Below are 19,533 nucleotides of genomic sequence, written 5' to 3'. Positions count from 1 at the left end.
AAAACTACCTCAGGTGATGTGTTTTAGCACGGCCATACATTGAAAGTACATTGTAAACTAACTCTCCTCTCCCCCCTGGTTTTGTAAGGAAATATCCACAGCTAACCCTTTGCAGGACACTGATTCATGATGCACTCACATTCCTACAATAATCTTGACAATTAAGTCTCAAGGAATTTTTCCTTCTATTTGACAATTTAGTTGATATGAATACTTTCAGTCAGTAGGACACTTGTGGCTCACACTTGTAATCCTAGATACTCAGGAAGCTAATCTCTGAGAACTGCAGTTCAAAGCTAGCCTGGGAAGGAAAGTTAGTAAGTCTCTTACCACCAAAAAAACAAAAAACAAAAAAAAAACAGAAGTAGAGCTGTGGCTCTATCTAGTGCTAGCCTTGAGCACAAAAGCTGAAGAACAGCATTCAGGCCTAGAGATCAAATCACAGGACTGGCAGAAAAAAAAAGGAAGAACACTTTGTTACATGCCATTAAATTTTTCATAAATTAAAATTGAACAAACTTTAAAATATCTTTAGGTTATTAGAGATGAAGTAATCAAGTATTTTAATAGGCTTCAAGAGTTTCTGTGTATGTATATTTGAACTACTTTAATTACCAGATGGCCCATTTTTATTCTTGCTCAAAATCCTTTAGTCTCTGAAAATCTAAATGTAAGTTTGTTTGTAAATGAAAAAAAAAAAGTTTTCAAAAAAATCATGAGTCTAGCTCATAAACGTTCTACCAAGGAACGAAGAATGATTGTTTTGGATTTAAGCAAATAATGTTGTCCTTCACTCACAAAAACCATTGAATTTTACTATTGACATTTTTTTGTATCAGCAATGTTAGGCACACACCATGAAATACACTTGGAAATAGGTAAAAGATAGGTAAAATAGGTAAAAGATTAATCCATAACATATTTGAAACAGAAAAAAGTAAAAATTTAAAATCTGAAACAGAGAAAATGATTCTGGCAGAAATTTCCCTTTCAAAGACATTTGAATACTCTCTGTGGATATGGAAAGAGAGGAATTTTCAAATGTGGAATGTGTCTATTACAGTCAGATTTCCACAAAATCTCCTATTTTCCCCCAAATTCTGACCTGCAGCATTTCATCTTAAAATTACCACCTCTGCCTTCCATTCAACCAGCATCTTGTCAAATCTGGCTGCAAGATTAAGTTCCCCGATTCAGAATTCAATATTGTAACCCTAAGGATATAAGATCCAAGCTGGAACATTCTGGTTTTTTTTTTAAAGGGATAAAATTGTTTCAGCCCAGAGACCACAGTTTTCCCTGACCACAAAGATGAATTACCAGGGCTGACACTAAGTGAAATGAGTTTGATGTTCTTGGCTTTATTCATCCACATTAAGTAGCATTTTACATTTGTCCCATCTCCCAACCTTTTGAAGAAAAGGTTGAAAAGTCTTCTTTTCTTGTATTATTTAAGGTGGGAAAAATTAACCAGCTCTCTTGGAAATAAGTTTGGCTGGCTATAGCCTAGATCAGCCTGGCCAGCTCCATTTCTATCCATGCCAGCCTTGAATTGGAGGACTGGAGCTGACAATCTAAGAAATTATCTACTTTTTCACCTGCATATCTTCAATAATAATTAGGATTTCTGGTAACAAGCTTCTGTTGGTACAATATTTATCACAGCAGTAAAACATTTCATTTAAAAATTGCATATGAATTCTGAACTAAGATCTAAGTTTGGTATAAATGATTACATTGTATTCTGTTTTCATTTATTTTAACAGATTTATTGAAATGTAACTTAGGTATCATATAATTATGCATTTAAAGTATACAATGTCATAGTTTTATCGTATTCATACATAGCTACAACCATCAAAACCAATATTAGTTACATTGTATTCTTTTAAAGAGGACTTTGCTCCAGTTGTCATATATGCTAGAACACCACATAATAGACGTTTAATCTTTTTAAAGTATACTTTTTTAATGCCTTTGCATTAGCACCAGAGGTTTTCTTTTTAAAAATTTCTAATCATGAAAAATTAAATGTTCTGTGGCAGGACACCAATGGCTCATGCCTGTAATCCTAGCTACTAGGAGGCTGAGATGTGAACATCATAGCTGGAAGCCAGTCTGGGCAGACAAACCCAAGAAACTTTTATATACAACTAACCAGCAAAAAGTGGAAAGTAGGGGTATGATGGCTCAAGTGGTAGAGCTCCAGCCTTGAGTGAAAAAACCAAGCAACAACACAAGGCCCTGAGTTCAAGCCACAGTATCAGCACATACACACACACACACACACACACCCCAACACACACACATACACAATCAAAATTGTAAAATATACAGATCTTATTGTTTCACCGCTCCAGAGTGTTCTTTTGTTTGTTTTGCTGATCCTGGGGGCTTGAACTCAGGTCCTGTATACTGTCCCTGAGCCTCTTTATGCTCAAGGCTAGCACTCTACCACTTGATCCACAGCATCATTCCAGCTTTTTTAAGCCGTTTATTGGAGATAAGAGTCTCACGGACTTTCCTGCCCTGGCTGGCTTTGAATTCCAATCCTCAGATCTCAGCCACCTGAGTAGCTAGAATTACAGGTGTGAGCCATCAGTGACCAGCTTTGGTTAAAATCTTATTTTTTTTTAAGAAAAAGAAGAATAGTAAGATTTCCTGAATTTTGAAATTAGTACTTGATGCAAACACAGAGGACTTTTGTTTGGGCTGTATTTCCTCTTCTTCTGGAGTATAATTTTACCCTCTATTTATATAATCTCTATTGATAGATGAAGATGAAGGATGCTTAGAAAATAACAAAAGTTCTAACTAAAGAAACAAATGTGTTGGTGAATTTTCAGCTACATGTTTGCTTCAGGTTCTTGAGATCACGTCTTTTTTTCCAGTATCCTTTCCTACCTGAGCAGCCCACATTCACTCACGTTACACTTCTTACTCTTCACAACCGCACTAGTTTACAGAGGAAAGATAGGCTGATGGGGAAATGACAGTGACAGAAGAGCAGAAAATACCAGAGCAAGGCCTTTGAGACTCTAACCTCTCTATTAGTGTTGTCAATGCAGTCATTTGTATCTTTGACTTCCAGAAAGGAGAGCTAGGAATTATTGGGCCTCCCTTCCCACTGCAATAATTGACATCCTAAGAGGGAATACATGGAAAATGGGTATAATTTAAAATATTCATTTACTCCTATTTGCTTCCTCCCCTTGATCTTATGATCAGCAAAATGGTTGCTTAAAGGAAGGAGTGCTTAAAGGAAGGAAGCATCCTCAAGAGCTAATCTCTGTGGAGAGAGTGCTTCATATTACAGAGGCTTTAAACCTAGTGAGAAAACAAAAGGTATTTTCTGGAGACCAACTGACTTGAAAATAAAGTGTTCACAAAACCTAGAGGATATCATTAAATATAAATCATCACAGATATTTTTCAATTATTTTGCCACTACCTATAAACTATAGTTTTATATTTATAAAGTTATTTCTGAAGTAACAATATAATCATATGTACATGGGATAATGAAAATAACACAACCACAGGGCAACCCAAGAAGGAAATTTGTCAAATAAAAAATTAAACAATTTTCACCATAATTGGCTCACTTTATAGAACTGGGACAAACAAGAAAACAATGGAAAGGAAAATGAATCCTTACTGAAATGTGATGACAGTGTCTTACAATATTCCTCCAAACTGAAATTCAGAAGAAATGCACAAATAGCAAAAAAAGTCAAAATCTTGAGTATAATTTTGATCCACTTAAGACAATATGGCTCCACAGAATAATTTTCTCATACGAAAAGACTTGACCCAGTGATTTGTTTCATTGGAAACATATTTGCCGACAAATGACAAAAAAAAAGAAGGAAGAAAAGAAGTAGGAAGAGAATGAAGGAAGGGAGGGAAGCAGGAGGAAAAGAAAGGGAAAAATATAACTGAAGGAAAAGAGGCAGGGAGGAAAAGAAGGAGAAAGGGAGGGAGAGGAAGGAAAGAAGAAAAAGATAATTGTTGATTTAACTTTATATTTAGAACTGGTATTATCTCCCAAGTAAATGTTTGGCAATAAATACAAAATAATTTAGAAGTGATATAATTTGTATTTTCTTCTACAATTCGTAGTTTTTTAGCTTTTCTTACATTCTTTTAGTCATACCTTTTTTTATTGTGAAAATACTGTACAGAGGGGTTACAATTACATGGGCAAGATAATGAGTACATTTCTTATCAAGCATTGTACCTTTTTAGTATTTGAATTTGACTCTCAACTTTATTTTTTACTCAATCAAATGCTAGATAAAACACAACACTTTATATGTGATAATACAAATGAAAATTAGAGTCATGGAAAATTAGAATCATGTTAAATTCTCATTTCAATCAATGTTGAACAGTTTGGTAATTTGAGGTTACAAACCAAGGAAAGCACCAATGAGGAAATGTCTTTGGCTAACTTCTAGTAGATGCTTTAGTTTCTACACACTGGAAGCATATGCCATGCAAACTGCCTTCAAAAATAGCCACACCTAAGAATCAAAGCATAAATTTTTAAAAAGCATGAATTAAAAAAAAAAAAGAATCAAAGCCATCATCCTAGAGAGAAGAATCCAGAACCTTTACATTCTTAGGCTTTGAAAATAACACTTTGGAAACAAGAGGTGGTTTTTTTTTTTTATTGTACTGTTTGTAGTTCTTTCTTTTTTTTTCTTTTTCCCCCTCTTTGGTTTATTTGCTGTTTTCACTTTTTTATTTCTGTACCCTTTTGTCTTATATATAAGTTTATTTGGGGGAAGAAACTGGAAGCACAGAAATTGTGGTACAAAGGGTGAACTAATTCAGCAGTGATACTCATTAGACACTATGTTGGAAATGAACTTTACAACTTGGGGGGAGAGAGTCAGGAAGGGAAAATGTGGGGAGTAAATGGGGAAAGGGTGACACTGTTTAAAAAGAAATGTACTCATCTTATTCATGTAACTGTAGGTCATCTTTAGCTTTTTTAAATTAAAAAAAAATGACACAAGTTGCATGGGACAGCTTTCTTCATAGATCTTGGAAATACAAAGAAAATTTAAAACCTGATTTCAGAAAGGAGTGACATAAGTCAAAATGCATTGTACTTATAGACTGACTTGTTGAATGGTAATTTGTTTGTACAACTACTTAAAGATAATAAAATATAATTTTTAAAACCTAATTTTATGAAATGGTTGTGTAGTATTTATTAGTAATGTTATTGTCACTTGTATTAACAGTATTACTACTTGGTACCATATTGATAATTTTACTTTAATCGACAAAATTGCTTTTTAAAATTTAAATGCATACTTCAATTTAAAAACACTGCAAAAAAGATCTTCTAAAGGTAATAAAAATGGAATAGATCTGATAAAACATAAAAGATAAAATCAGACACCTCTAAATCTAAACAAATTCTTAAGTGAAGTACTGAAGACCAATGAGAAATGCACAGCATAAATTCAGTTTTCATAAGTCTAACACTTACCAAGGGAATACAAGCACAATTTTCTATTCAGAAAGAGTAAACCTTAATTGATTTGTTTTTCTAGTATACTGATCATTGTATCATGCCATGGACCAAAAAGTATTCTCTGATTCAAAGCCAGCCCAGTCCTCCAATTAACCACTCAAAAACTGGAAGTGGCACTGTGGCTCAAATGGAAGAGAATTAGCCTTGAGCACAAAGAGGCTCAAGGACAGTGCCCAAGCCTTGAGTTCAAGCCCCACAAGTAACAAAAGAAAAGTATTCTCAATTAAATTCAAGCAGTTATGAATATATACGCCCAAAATATACAAATGTATTATGTGGAAGTCACCTACAAAACACTGCACACCCACACTTACAACCATGGCTCTTTCTTTGAGTATGTGCGAGTTATGTGTGTATAAAGAAGGTAAGGTTCGTCCCTACAATTTATTTCTTATGTATCAGACACAACATTCATCTGAATAGACTGAGGGGGTTATTTACCACCAGGGCCCCCTTTTTCCTAGGCAACTTCCATCTTGCATCAGTTTGAATATGTTCTAGATTAAGCAAATTATTCTTGAAGCTACACTTCAGAAAACAAGGGAGAGTATATAAACTATAACATACATAATTAATTATTTCATAATGAAACAGTAGATTTTTGGGGTTTCACACCAGAGCAGGAAGTGAGACCACACACACACACACACATACGTGCACGTGCAAATTAGTGCAAGCCAAATGTGCCTGTAGGGGGAACCCACAACCTACCCTGAGCCAATCCCAACACAGAGACTACACTGTCTTGGCTTTCTCAATTATACATTGTCTACATCTACCTGGGGAAAGGCCCATTGAACAGATAAGGAAAATTGAAAACAGCTTTTGATTACACTTGTAATACTACTGGAACATACAGTGCTTAGCCTGTTCATGCTTCTACTAATACTTTAGCAATTTACACTTATTCCAGCTGTGGCTTTCCTACACCTGGAAAACCCTTAGTTACTCTTCATAAATATTTAAATCTAATTTCCCTTATTTATTGTTTTAGTTAACAATTAATACCCTCTGTTCTGTCATGTTTACAAGAGTCATTCTATAGATACAACCAGGACCCTTCAGGCTTGCCTATCAGAATGGTCAGCTAGCCAGGTCCTCTGGGGACCAAAGCTCTGGGAGGAGATTTGCACGTGGTGACCCACCTGCACAAGATGAAAAACAGCCAGGCGCCGGTGGGTGGCTCAAGCCTGTAATCCTAGCTACTCAGGAGGCTGAGATCTGAGGATCATGGTTCAAAGCCAGCAGGGCAGAAAAGTCCGTGAGACTCTTATCTCCATTTAACCACCAGAAAACCGGAAGTGGTGCTGTGGCTCAAGCGGTAGAGAACTCTCCTTGAGCTGAAGAGCGCAGGGTTAGCGCCCAAGCCCAGAGTTCAAGCCCCACGACCGACAAAAAAAAAGAAAAAGAAAAACAATAATAATAATAAAACAGGACATCTGCAATACCGAAATACCGATGAACTAATCTGTCACTCACAAGCCCATATCTGAAGGAAAAAATATGCTGTAAACATTTAATGACCCTGAGAAGTACAAATACAAGCCTTTCATTTAAAATTAAATCAAATCCCTATGTCCTCCAATGTTCAGCTTGGATTGATTTGGAAATCAACTGAAGAGTAAAAACAGTACATCCTAGGGTTGGGATAGCTACAGATAATCCCAAAAAATGCAGTTTGATTTCCAAAAAACAGAGGGAAAAAAAACAAGTTTCTTCATCATGACATACTAGGCAGGGAGTTTGTTCTTCCAAGTACTAGACTGCCTAATTGCTTGCTTGAGGGAGAGAAAATCCTGGGGGAGAGGCAAATATGAGCAATCTCTGTCCTGTGAAACCAGTGAGCTCCGGGGCCAGACCTTGCCCAGCAGCACTGATGAGTCTGCTCTTCATTCCAGTGACACAACTGTAGATATTTGATCCTAGAGGTGAATGGAAAAAAAAAATCCTACAGATCTTATTTCATGGGAATCGTTCGGCATTCTGAATGGGAGCTGGTTATTTGATATGCAACCCAAAGCCATAGAGGAACAGGAATAAGAACAAGGAGGAAAAGTACAAAAACAATTATTATTTTAGTATGCATTAAGGAAGAACAGACACAGCCTTCTCATGACCAAATTGGGCGATTCACACCTGCTCTGGAGGTTTATGATATCTAAATCAACACCTGAAAATTATACCACCTCACTCTGGCATTTGGGTGGCTGCAAAGCAACAACAATTATACTCTCTTTATTTTCCCTCTAATCCATTGAGTAAATGTTCTTATCTATGCTCTAGCAAATAAAATTAATTCATTTCAAATGTGCATACCACTTTTCTTTTTGTATTTATCCACATAGATCAAATTTAGATTTTCTGATTTTCATGGTATACATGCTGTACTGCATGCTATTTTTTCTTCCCTTTTAAATACTTAATGTTTCCACTTCAAATAAAAATAAGCATTTTAGCCTGTGTATTTTTAGCACTGAAACTTTTACAATCTTCAGAACCATTGCTTTCGTAATTACTGTCTTGACAATGGGCTTTTAAAACAAATAATTTACAAGAAAGAAGATCAGAAACCATATGACTACTTGGATGAAACTGTTTACAAAGCATTTGTAACATGTCATTAATATATATAGTTCCTGGCCATATGGAGCCTTATCAAAGAGTCAGACTGAAATGTGTAATAATAAGAATTCATTTTAAAGGCTGACAAATTAAAAATCTAGTTTGGTCAAATAGAGAGTGAGTCCTTTTAAAACTATATACTTGAAACTTTAGAATTGATTTCCAATAAACAATTTTGAATAACAAACTAGAAGTATTTTCTTTTATTTTTTTCACCAGAAATATATACAAAAGTCTCTTTCTTCTGTGGAAGAGAGGTATAGTAATTTTGCACAATTTTGAATACCATCACCATAAAATAGAGAAAGGAAAAACATGAAGGTGGGAAAAAGTTTTATTAAACAGACAAGACAGTTATCGAGGACTGGAGCTTGATTTACATACTAAAAGGCCACCTGCTTGATCAGGTATTTATTTGATTCTCTACACCACCATCACCTGAGCTCAATGTGATATATTTGTTCATCAGAGAACACTTACATGGAAGAAGGCATTAACAGTATGTCAAATCAGTTTGTATATTTTCTCCTGAAAATATGCTCACAGACTTCACTTTCTGTCAATAGAACCAACTTGCGAGTCCTAAAAAATATTTTTTTCTGCTGGAGCAAACATCTACTTCTTTTAAAATAGTGTGAGCCTGTGAAAACACAGTATTATATATCTGACATTTTCCATCTAAAAATACATTATGAGGCAAGCTGGTATTAATAAACCATGTGCTTCCAGCACCCTGAAGTGATTTGCTATAATTTTGTAGAAAACAGAGTGAGATGGTATATTCTCCACCATACTATTAACATACAGCAAATACATTTTATGCCAGCACCTTGGCAGCTTGTCTTGATTAGAAAGTGGGCAAAAAGAAAAAAAACTTTTAAGAGTTCATAAATATTCGTAACCATATTCTGATTTATGAGTTAACAATTTTTAAGTGAGCATAACTGTGAAATTTCCCATCAAAATATATTGTAGAAAAGTATAAAATCTCCAAACCATATATATTCCCTTTCTCCTCACCCCACCCCCATCACCGTCAGGGAAGAAAAAAAAAATCACCCTCCTGCTGCAGCCACTACTATCATTCTTCTCACCAGTTCAGTTATTGGAAGGCAAATGAAAATACCACGATCCTTTCCTCTTCTCCTTTAGCTTACAAGGCAAACATTTAAACACAAACGCAAAGTACCGATTTCACAGAAAGCAGCAGCATCAGAGAGAGAGAGTGAGAGAGAGAGAGAGAGAGTGAGGGAGAGAGAGAGAGAGAGAAGGACTCACTGACCCATTTGGAAGACAAAGACGATAGACCAGGAAAGCTCTAAAAATCAGCTGGGGAGGCCTCTGAGAGATATTCTCCTGGCATTTCATCACTGCAGTCCAGACGAGTTCACCTCCCTGGATACAAGGAGGTGGAACTACATAGAGCTGTTTATTAAAGCTGTTGTGCTGGATTGCATTAGGAACTGCGAGCAGACCACCTGGACCTTCAGATTCTGACAGTCTTTAATTTGCAGCCTGCCCCTCTGCAGCAGCCAGGAACATGACTAGTACTCAGACTCAACCACACATTACCAGGATTAAAAGTAAATATACTTGTATTTCCATATTTAGATTTTCTATTGGAAGAGACAGAAGAATATCATCCAAATTTTAAAAAATACTAAATAACACTTTAAAATTTTTAACAACTACCTAGGAAACATAATCACTTGATTCTCTTCTCACACTTGATTTTTCCCAGAGATCACAATCTAAACAGAAAGAAAAAAAAATCTTAAAATACACTTAAAAGGAAAAAAAATCCAGGCTAAATCTTTGATTTAGACAGATTCTTGGATTTTTTTTTTTTGGTAGTAGTTGTTGTTGGTTTTTTTGTTTTAGTTTTTGTTTAAGAGCATCGCATTGAAGTTTTAAGCTGAGCTTTCCTGGCTGGATTTAATAGGTGGCTTCTGTCTTCTGCCCTTTCAGCACTACCCTGGCAGGTAGCTGAAGATACAGATAGAAAGATGGTACAGTAAATATGAATTATGTGAATCATATGGTGAGACCCTCGTGGAAAAAAAAAAAAAAACCAGGGAGTTGAGAAATGGCTGACTCCATACCTGACCAATTACAGCATGCATGGTCCCAGGGTCCTGCCGAGCTGGGAGATCGAAATCCATCATATGCTGTCTTTGAAAAGGAGAATGGGGGTTTCTGGCATGCATCTGTCAATCAACTTCTGCACTCACAACCATCACCAAAAGCAAGGGGAAAAAAGTCAAGCTGCTTCACCAAATCCGATGAAACCATCATGTGACCTCCGGCAGACACGCACACACAGTCACTACCTCCATAAAGCGTAAGAATTTTCTGTAGATACGAAATGACATTGACAAATATCCAATACCAACTAAATAAAGTGAGACAAACAGCTATTCACCAAGACGAACGTTGGCTGTAATCTTCTGCTAAAGGTTTAACAAACCTAGGAGGATTTTTTTCTTTAATGCCCCTGAAATATATGTTCAAAACAAAAACAATTAACTATTTCATGTGAGTGGTAATTGAGACTGTGGTTTTTACGATCTAATATATATTTTTTAAATTACAATCTATTAGCCTACTTCTCTTAAAGTGTCTCTTAATGATTTTTGTTTTCCAAATCGCTAAATGACCTTTTGACAACAGCAGTCAGCTTTGCTGTTTACTATAAAAATCACCTTTAGAGCAAAGCTTGAAATGTTAACCAGCCCCTAACACAGGGGCTTTGATATTTGTTGGTTGGGAATTGATATATACAATCATTTGTGTAAACCGTGATGATCATTCAAGTATAAAATATTCAAAGTGTGTAAATACTAGTCACTAAACTTTTCGTCTTCTAAAAGGTTAGGAAATAATTTACTCTGGGCTTGTCTAAACTGCTGCACTGTGATGACAAATATTTTTAACTTTGTTTTCATTTATTTTGAGCAATTTGATCTCATATACCTTAGGACAGCCTGTTGATGTATTATAAGCCACTTAATCTAGGACATGAACCTAGTATATTTTTTAACCCTTTCAAGATTAAGAGCAGAATCTGGCTTTCAGACAACTCTATAGTGTGAAGTCAAGCCCAAAGCCACAAACATTATCTATTAATTTAGTGATATTGTAGACTTAAGATTTATAGTTGTCTACTGTTTTAAATGCAAGCTCATTACTATATCCTCTGCAACTGTTCAAAAACAATTAACAAAAAAAAATTGTGTTGCTTAAATGAGGGTCTTCTTCCCCCCGAAGAATCAAAGCTGGAGGTAGGAAAAATTAAGAGAAATATATAATACAAAATGTGCACGCCTATTATAATATTATGTAATATCATTGCTTAAATGAAAAGGGAATCCAAATAAGAAATACACTAACAATCTGCAGCATTTTTTAGAGAAATCTTCGCGGAAACAAGGAAGGATTGAAATCTCACAGACTTAACTCATTAGGAGTCGTGTTGCATAATGTGAAACTTGTGCGCACAGGCACCACGGACGGAGGCTGGAAACGCGTCCTACTAAACACGCCCCTCCCACCCCATGCACGGGATCGCACCCCAGACACTCCACGCCCTCCTGGAGACCCCCCCAGACCCTGTGCTGTTGCCGTGGTCACCCCGGTCCAGCCCGCCCCCTCCCGGCCAGGAGAGAGGGTCAGAGGCCGCCCAGCCGAGCCCTTGGCGGCGGCCAGGACTGAGGCACACTGCAAGGAGCAGGGGCGGGGGCCGGGCCATCGCCCGGCTGGGACTCCTGCAGATCCCAGACAGACCCTCGCTGCGCTAAGACGCGGGGAGGGCGGAAAGGAGAGGGCGAGCACGGGCGCTGCCCAGGGTGCCCGAGGCAGTGGAGGAGCCCACCAGCTGCCCGGGCGCCAGAATGTGGGGATCCAGAGTTCAGCGCCTGGAGCCCCACGGCCCCGCCTGCTGTCCCAGCCCCAGGCTGGTCGGAGAACCGGGGTGGGCTCAGTCCAGGTCCCCCACTCTGTGGCACACCCCCTCCTTCAGAGGCCCAATGACCCCACCGGGGCTAATTTCCAGGGACCGACACAGGTGGGGTGTGGCAGGGAGGAAGGGCCTGGCGGGGGAGGGGATGGGGAAGGTCACAGGTGGGGTTGCCGGAAGGGAAGAGGGGGACCTGGGAGAATGGGGTTAGTAGTGATTCAAGGACACTGCTCTTTGCTTGTACTGTGTTTATGAAGATGGTAATCTGGCTTATATTGATTATGTCTGTTATTAACCAAAATGGTGAGGGCCTGTGCTCTAGGCACTGCTGTTCAACACATCACATTTCTTTAGCTCGCTAAATCCTCACAGTAACTCGAGAGGAGGGACAATTACGCCCATTTTACCAATAAAACCAATCAACAAACAAAAAAAACCTGCTCAAAATGATCAAGGATGTGATTTGAACCTTTAGCTTTGAAGCTAAAGAGGAAATTTACCCTATGAAATCAGGTAACATTCAAAACGATTGCTGCCATTCAACCAATTGACTCATTCCGCAAGTAAGTATGGGGTCTGTCTTAGGTGCCCGGATTAATTTTGTTAGCGATCTAACAAAACAGTACACATTGCTTTAAAAACACAATGGAAATAAACTAAGCACTTCAAAGGTCTGTCTGTGGGGATTGTTTGCTTGAAGTTCATGGGAAGAAGCAGGCATGGTTGAGGCACTGTAATGTAAAGGTTAGCTACTCCATCCATTGCTTAGGATTGGGTGTGGCCTTGGGCAAGGGTCCACATCTCTGAGTCTTGAGTTTCTGTTTTATGCTAAAGATAATTAATTCCTCGGGGATTGTGGGAGATGCTGTTAATGAAAGCTTACTGAGTTACATACTCAGTTGATACCCAACAAATATTAGTTACTTTTCTATATGGGTAGGCCTGGAGAGAGAGAGAGAGAGAGAGAGATGAGACAGATGAATTCTGCTAGGGAATTGAGGACCAACCCATGCAGCTGGTACAAGGATTTGGACTATGATATAAAGGAGACCGTTTCTGTTCCAGATAGAGGACCAACATGTGCAGAACCATCTGTTCTCCATCAGTGTGGGTGAAAGACATTTTTAGGATTTGGGCCTCGGCAATCAAATGGGATAGAATTTAGGTAATTCTAGAATAGAATTTAGGAAAGGAAACTCCTTAAGTGAAAAGCCCCATAGCCATCATCCTTGCTGCTCTCTCCTGTGTCCATCAAATTTGCATAAAATCGGACATTTTCAGATGTTCTAAGGCTTGCTCCTGGAGAAGCTAGACATGCCTTGATCCCAGCCTAGACCTCTTGTACACAGACAGCAACATCAGCCAGAGCTCACTAGAAGAGAGACCAGAAAAGGCCTCATCATTGTCCTTAACTCAACCCCCAGCTTCTCAAGATAGAATTGTCCTGCATTTGTGAACCTTAAACCCCAAAGGACACTGGCAGATACATGCAGTACTGATAAATCAAAAGTCATAGTCATCTCTGTCTTGGCATTCAATGACTGTTTTGCAATCTTTGGGGTTAAGAAGATGTAATAACTTCTAGATGCTTCTTCCATGTGAAGACCAAAAATGTCAGACAGTAGATGGATGTTCCGACCAAAGTCTCTAAGGCGAATTCCCTTACCCTAGAATTGGCATATTTCTATTTATACAATCATATGTGTGTGTAAATTTATTTCAGTTTGGTCTCATCTGTCCTTCTGTCTGTTGAGACCTATTTCTTATCTCTGTTATAGTTTCTTCATTTACAGGTTTTCTCTATTTGTTCATTTTCTCTTCTGTTCCTTGCTTTTTAAATAAAACAAATATTTACTTTTCCTTCTCTCTAAAAGATTAATGGCATCACTTCTTCAAGTTGGTTTTTGTTTTCACCAGACCTCTCAACTCCCTAGTCTATTTGACTCTAATTTTTTTTTCTTTTCTTTCTTTCTTTTTATTTTTTCTTTTTTTGCCAGTCCTGGGGCTTTTGACTTTGGGCCTGGGCACTGCCCCTGAGCTTCTTTTTTGCTCCAGGCTAGCACTCTACCACTTGACTCACAGCACCACTCTGGCTTTTTGTGTTTATGTGGTACTGAGGAATCGAACCCAGGGCTTCATGCATACAGGGCAAGCACTCTACCACTATGCCACATTCCCAGCCCCCCAACATTTTTTCTAGACTATATATCAAGGCAGAGCAGTCCAATTTGCCACCTGGCTGGCTGGCACTGATGGCATGGGTTTTAAGGCTCCGCTGAGAACCAGACCCCCAGAGGACAAGACACCATGTAGTGAGAGCACATCAACACCACCAAGATCCTCATTGGCCATTGACATCCCTGCCTGATTTCATTAGCATAGTCCTTTTTCTTCTGCCCTCTTTTCCAAAGTCAGTTTTTCCTAGAGTTTATTTTGCATTATCCACCTCTGGAATGATCCATTGCTTTCTCAGTATTCTCTCCACTTCTCTGCTTCCCACCACCACTACATTTTTGTCTAGAGTTTTGTAGAGCATTTCTCTAAAATGGCCTTTTCAATCACTATCAATTTACCTTAAGCAATATTAGATGGCTGTGACCTCCATAGGACATTGACCAGCATAATGAATCGGTACCCTGGGATCTTTTGTTGTTGTTATTTTCATATTTCTAGAGAATTGAGGACAGGAAAAATAGCAAGCAAAAGCAGAATGATTATTTTTAAAAGTAGAAAGGGACGAGGAAAGAAATGCCAACACACTAAGACCCTGGCATTGCAGAATTGTGAATGGCTTGATAATGCTCAGACACTGTTAGTTTGCAAGGATCTATGCTTTACAATGTTCTTTTACAATGTGATTTAGGAGCTCTGGGTTTCCCCTTGAGAAATAGTGACACAATATTGCCTTCACAATGATCATCTGAGAAGTTCAATAGCTTGGTGACTAACAGTTGTGAATATCCTAACACAGTATCTGACCTCCGACCATTTCCTTTTCTAGCACATGAACTGAAACTAGGACCAAAATAGAACATAGAAGCATGAGAAACTAATTTGTTGTTGTTGTTTTTCATTTCCATTGGACTCTTCCATGAAATGTTTTCTTTAGTCACAGTTAGGCATTTTAGTTTTCTAGAATATACTTTTTTTTCTGCCTGAGTATGCTCAGAAAAATAAATACAAATAAAATAAGTACTAATAAAATAAATGGTCCTGAGCGTCACTGTACTTATGGTAGTTTTGGAGTCTGAACTTAAACACTAACAAATAACTTCTCATGGTGGTACAGATACACAGACTGCTTCCTTCCAGGCACAGTACACGAGGGAGACTTTTGTCTTCTTTATTTCATGGTTATTTCTCCCTGTACCTGAGAAAGCAAAGTAACACTGTCATTTTATTCCTAGGTTCCCAGCACGTATGCCCAGTTCCAACATTGTGAAGACAAACGTTTTTCAAAGGATGTCTGAAGGGAACCAGAGCCCATCACTGCTCTCTGCTCTGACTTTGGGAAACCCATATAATTGTAATCCCTCTACACATCACCTTTATAATAACAATAAAGTAAAATAATTTTTAAAAAAACATTGCTGCTTGACCATTATCTGTAATCGCCACCATCATCAATGATAATTATTACTGTAGGAGTGGTTCTCAAAGTGAACTGGGCACTCACAGAATGTACTAAGGCCCAACTTTTTTCAAAATAGTAGTAAAATAATCCTAGGCACTCTGGAAGATGAGATCTGAGGATCGTGGTTCAAAGCCAACTTAGGCAGGAAAGTCTGTGAGATTCTTATCACCAATTAACCACCAAAAGGCTGGGAATAGAGGCATAACTCAAGTAGTAAAATTAAGATATGTATTCAAATGTTTTTTTCTTTCATGCAATTGTTTCTAACACATTTATAAGATTATTTCTTTGTTGCTTTGTATGTCCCTCCCCCACAGTATAACCCCTGCTCTCACTGTACTTGATGTCGGTATAATTTGTGGAGGGGAAGGGGAAAAACAAATCGTCTAAATAGGGATACAGGTGGACCCATTGCAACAATGAGATATACAAGTCGTTATGTCGAAAACAAACTTTACAATTTTGGTTGGGGGGGAGGAGCGGGGAGAATTGGGGTGGGCGGAGGTGGGGGAAGGATGGGAAGGAATGGGAAGGGGAAACAAAGGAGGAGGCTACAATGCTTGATAAGAAATGTACTCATTATCTTGCCCATGTAATTGTAACCCCTCTGTACAGTATTTTCACAATAAAAAAATAAAACAAAACAAAACAAAAACAAATAAAACACCAGCCTTGAGTACAAATAGTTTTGGAGAGCACCTAGGGCATGAAGTCAACTCTAGTACATATTCTCTTTCTCTCTCTCTTTCTCTCTCTCTCTTTTTCCCCCTCTCTCTCACACACACATACTCACATACACACACACACACACAAATAAATAAATAAAAAGCATAAGACTTCTCCAATTCTAAATATGATTGTTGCCACTGAGGCTCTTACTTTAATAATTGTAAGTTATTATTTGATTATTTATTCAAAGAATAATTTATGTCCAATAGTGATTAAATGCTATGTTAAATGTTGAGTACATACTGTAACAAATATTAAAAAATATGGTTCCTACTCTCAATCAGACGCAATGTAGAATCAGATCTTAAACAAGCTCTCAGAGAAATCTTTAAATTAGCAATTTTAAGAAATGTTCTACAGGGAAATAAGCGAATCTGAGAGAATATTAGGCTGTTCTAGCCACGACTTGACAAAATCACCTCAGGTAAGGTATTCCTGAGGTTATAAATAAGTTTAAAATAAAGAATAAGAATAGGTTTTCCTTGATGTTAGAGAGAAAGAAAGAAATCTCTCAACATTCAGAGTCACCCTGTCTACTAGTTTAAGTTGTGCCCTGCACAAGTCAGAGAATGCCACTTATTGAGATTATCATGGAACAGAACTCCCAGAGGTGCCCAAGGCAGTGACCCTGCAATCTCAAGCAAAGTCAGAGGACTCCTGGTCCCCAATGATACCGTGAACAAAGGTACATACATACATGACTTTGTGCGTACCACTTATATACCACTGAATCACAAAGGTATTGGTACTTAATATAACAGAGTATGATTTAGCAACTTTTTCTTCATTAAAGAAATGCATGGCTACTTTGATATGTATTACTGTTTTGATAATACACACACACACACACACACACATACACACAACCAAAGCAATAGAATTTACAGTATCTTGTCACTAATATTTTGATTAAAATTTGATTAGAGTTAATTTGCAAATAAATGACATTGTTACTACATTCAGTCACCCATGTAAGATCTACACTTTAAGCATTTTTCTTGCTTTGTGTTTCTATTACATTTCAATAGAAGGTTCTGATTTTCTTTTCATAATGCCCTTGCAGCTCTTCCTGAGGTTGTTTCCAGGTGGCTTTTGCTTTGAGTTCTTATTGCAAGTTGGATCTTTTTTTTTTTTTTTGAGATATGTAAATCTTGACCTTTCCGCTGTATCATACTCCTGTGAACTCTCCCAAACACAGGCCAGGAGCTGTTCTACACTTTATCCTTTGATTCTCTGCTCCTCAACTCTACCTAATCTACGCTGCTCAGTGCCTATCTAGAGATCTTATATCAAAACAAAACCTTTGATAGTTTATTATTATTGAGTTCCATTCTGAGTAAATGAGTAACACTGTATTTGAAGTTGCTGATACTATGCTGAAAAAAATCTCTGATCCAAGACATCTCTTGCTATTTATTTACTTATTGATATAAAAGGCACATTCCTTTATAAAATGGCCAATCATTGTCATGTTCCTCCAAGTAAGATCTTGTTAAGGAATCCTGGAACAAACATTTCATTGGGCTTTCACTTTGAGTAATGCAATTGCATTCAACTTCAGTTACTTTAAGTAGATCCTGCTATGAATACTTCTAACCCCTCTTCCTCTGTGTGCACAGTGATGTCTCACTGAGCAGCAGGCTAAGTGCATCAAAGGGAAGTACTGCTTTAACAGTCCAATGAAGTGAATTAAATGTCAAGAAATCTTAGACTGGTAACAGCTAAACAGAAAAAAAAATACTATTTATTTCTAACTGTGTATGAAGACTGTGAAGGTGAATATTTTCTAGGTGAGAAAAATATTTGCCATTTCAAGTAGCTTGTACCCTGAATATTGAACATGATAAAGAGGCCCCAAAAAAGGCTTTGATATGCCCTGTGTTAAAAATAATTAGGGGATAGGGGAAGGAATCAAGGTGGCAAGCAATGACAGGGATTAACCTGAGTTACCTCTGATCCAGCAGAACAAGGCCTCTAATATGGAACTCCACTTCAACAGACCACACCAAACAAATTAGAAACAATCAGAGTTTGGCACTAGCCAAGAAGATTCTACAAGAGAGGAAACAAACACAGAAGAAACAAAGCAGGTGCCCAGCCCAGCAACACTGCAACCATGGAGCAGGTGTCCAGTGCAGCAATATTGAAACCACAGGCTCCAACTGGAGAGTCCTCCCCATATATATATTTTTTTTCTTTTTCTGCTCCTCTCCCCGCTCCCTTTTTCCCCCTCACTGGTGACTCAAACTCACCAGCAGAGAGCAACAAAATATCTAGGATACAGAAGAGAAGCTGTGGGTCTCTACCTCCAGCCAGCAGAAACAGTGGGACTTCTAACACACTTGGGGCATCTAACACTGGAACAGATGAGGTGGGTCTCTAATACAGTGACTATCCAGCCAACACCTCTCACCTCCCACTCCTTTACCCCTGTTGCAGCCTTACCAAAATTGTCAATCTCAGAAACAGCTACTTCAAGTTCCTACAATTGAATACAAATGAAAACATCATCCTAGAAACTCTGGGATGCAGCAAAAGCAGTGTTGAGAGGAAAGTTCATACCTCTAGGTGAACACATAAAGAAAATAGAAACAGCTCAAGTAAATAACTTCATGATGCAACTAAAGCTGCTAGAACAACAGGAACAAACCAAACCCAAAATAACAGAGTAACAATTAGAGCAGAAATCAATGAACCAGAGACTTTAAAAAACTGTAGATAAAATCGACAAAACAAAAGCTGTTTTTTTTAAAAAATGGATAAAATTTACAGACCACTAGCTAATTTGACCAAAAAAAAAAGTAGAGAAGAGACTCAAATCCACAAAATTAGAGATACCAAAGGAAACATTACAACAGTTAAGAAATCAAAAGATTATGAAGGACTACTTTCTAATCCTATATTCAAATAAGATGGAAAGTCTAGTAAAAATGGATACATTTCTAGAGATATAGAAACTGTGTAGGCTGAATCAAGAAGCTATAAATTACTGGGATAGGCCCCTAACACCCAAGGAGATTGAGGAAGAATAAAGAATCTTCC

Source organism: Dipodomys ordii, unplaced genomic scaffold, assembly GCF_000151885.1.
Source record: "Dipodomys ordii isolate 6190 unplaced genomic scaffold, Dord_2.0 Scaffold161, whole genome shotgun sequence".
NCBI classification, from domain to species: Eukaryota; Metazoa; Chordata; class Mammalia; order Rodentia; family Heteromyidae; genus Dipodomys; species Dipodomys ordii.
Note: the sequence above shows the minus strand (reverse complement) of the source record.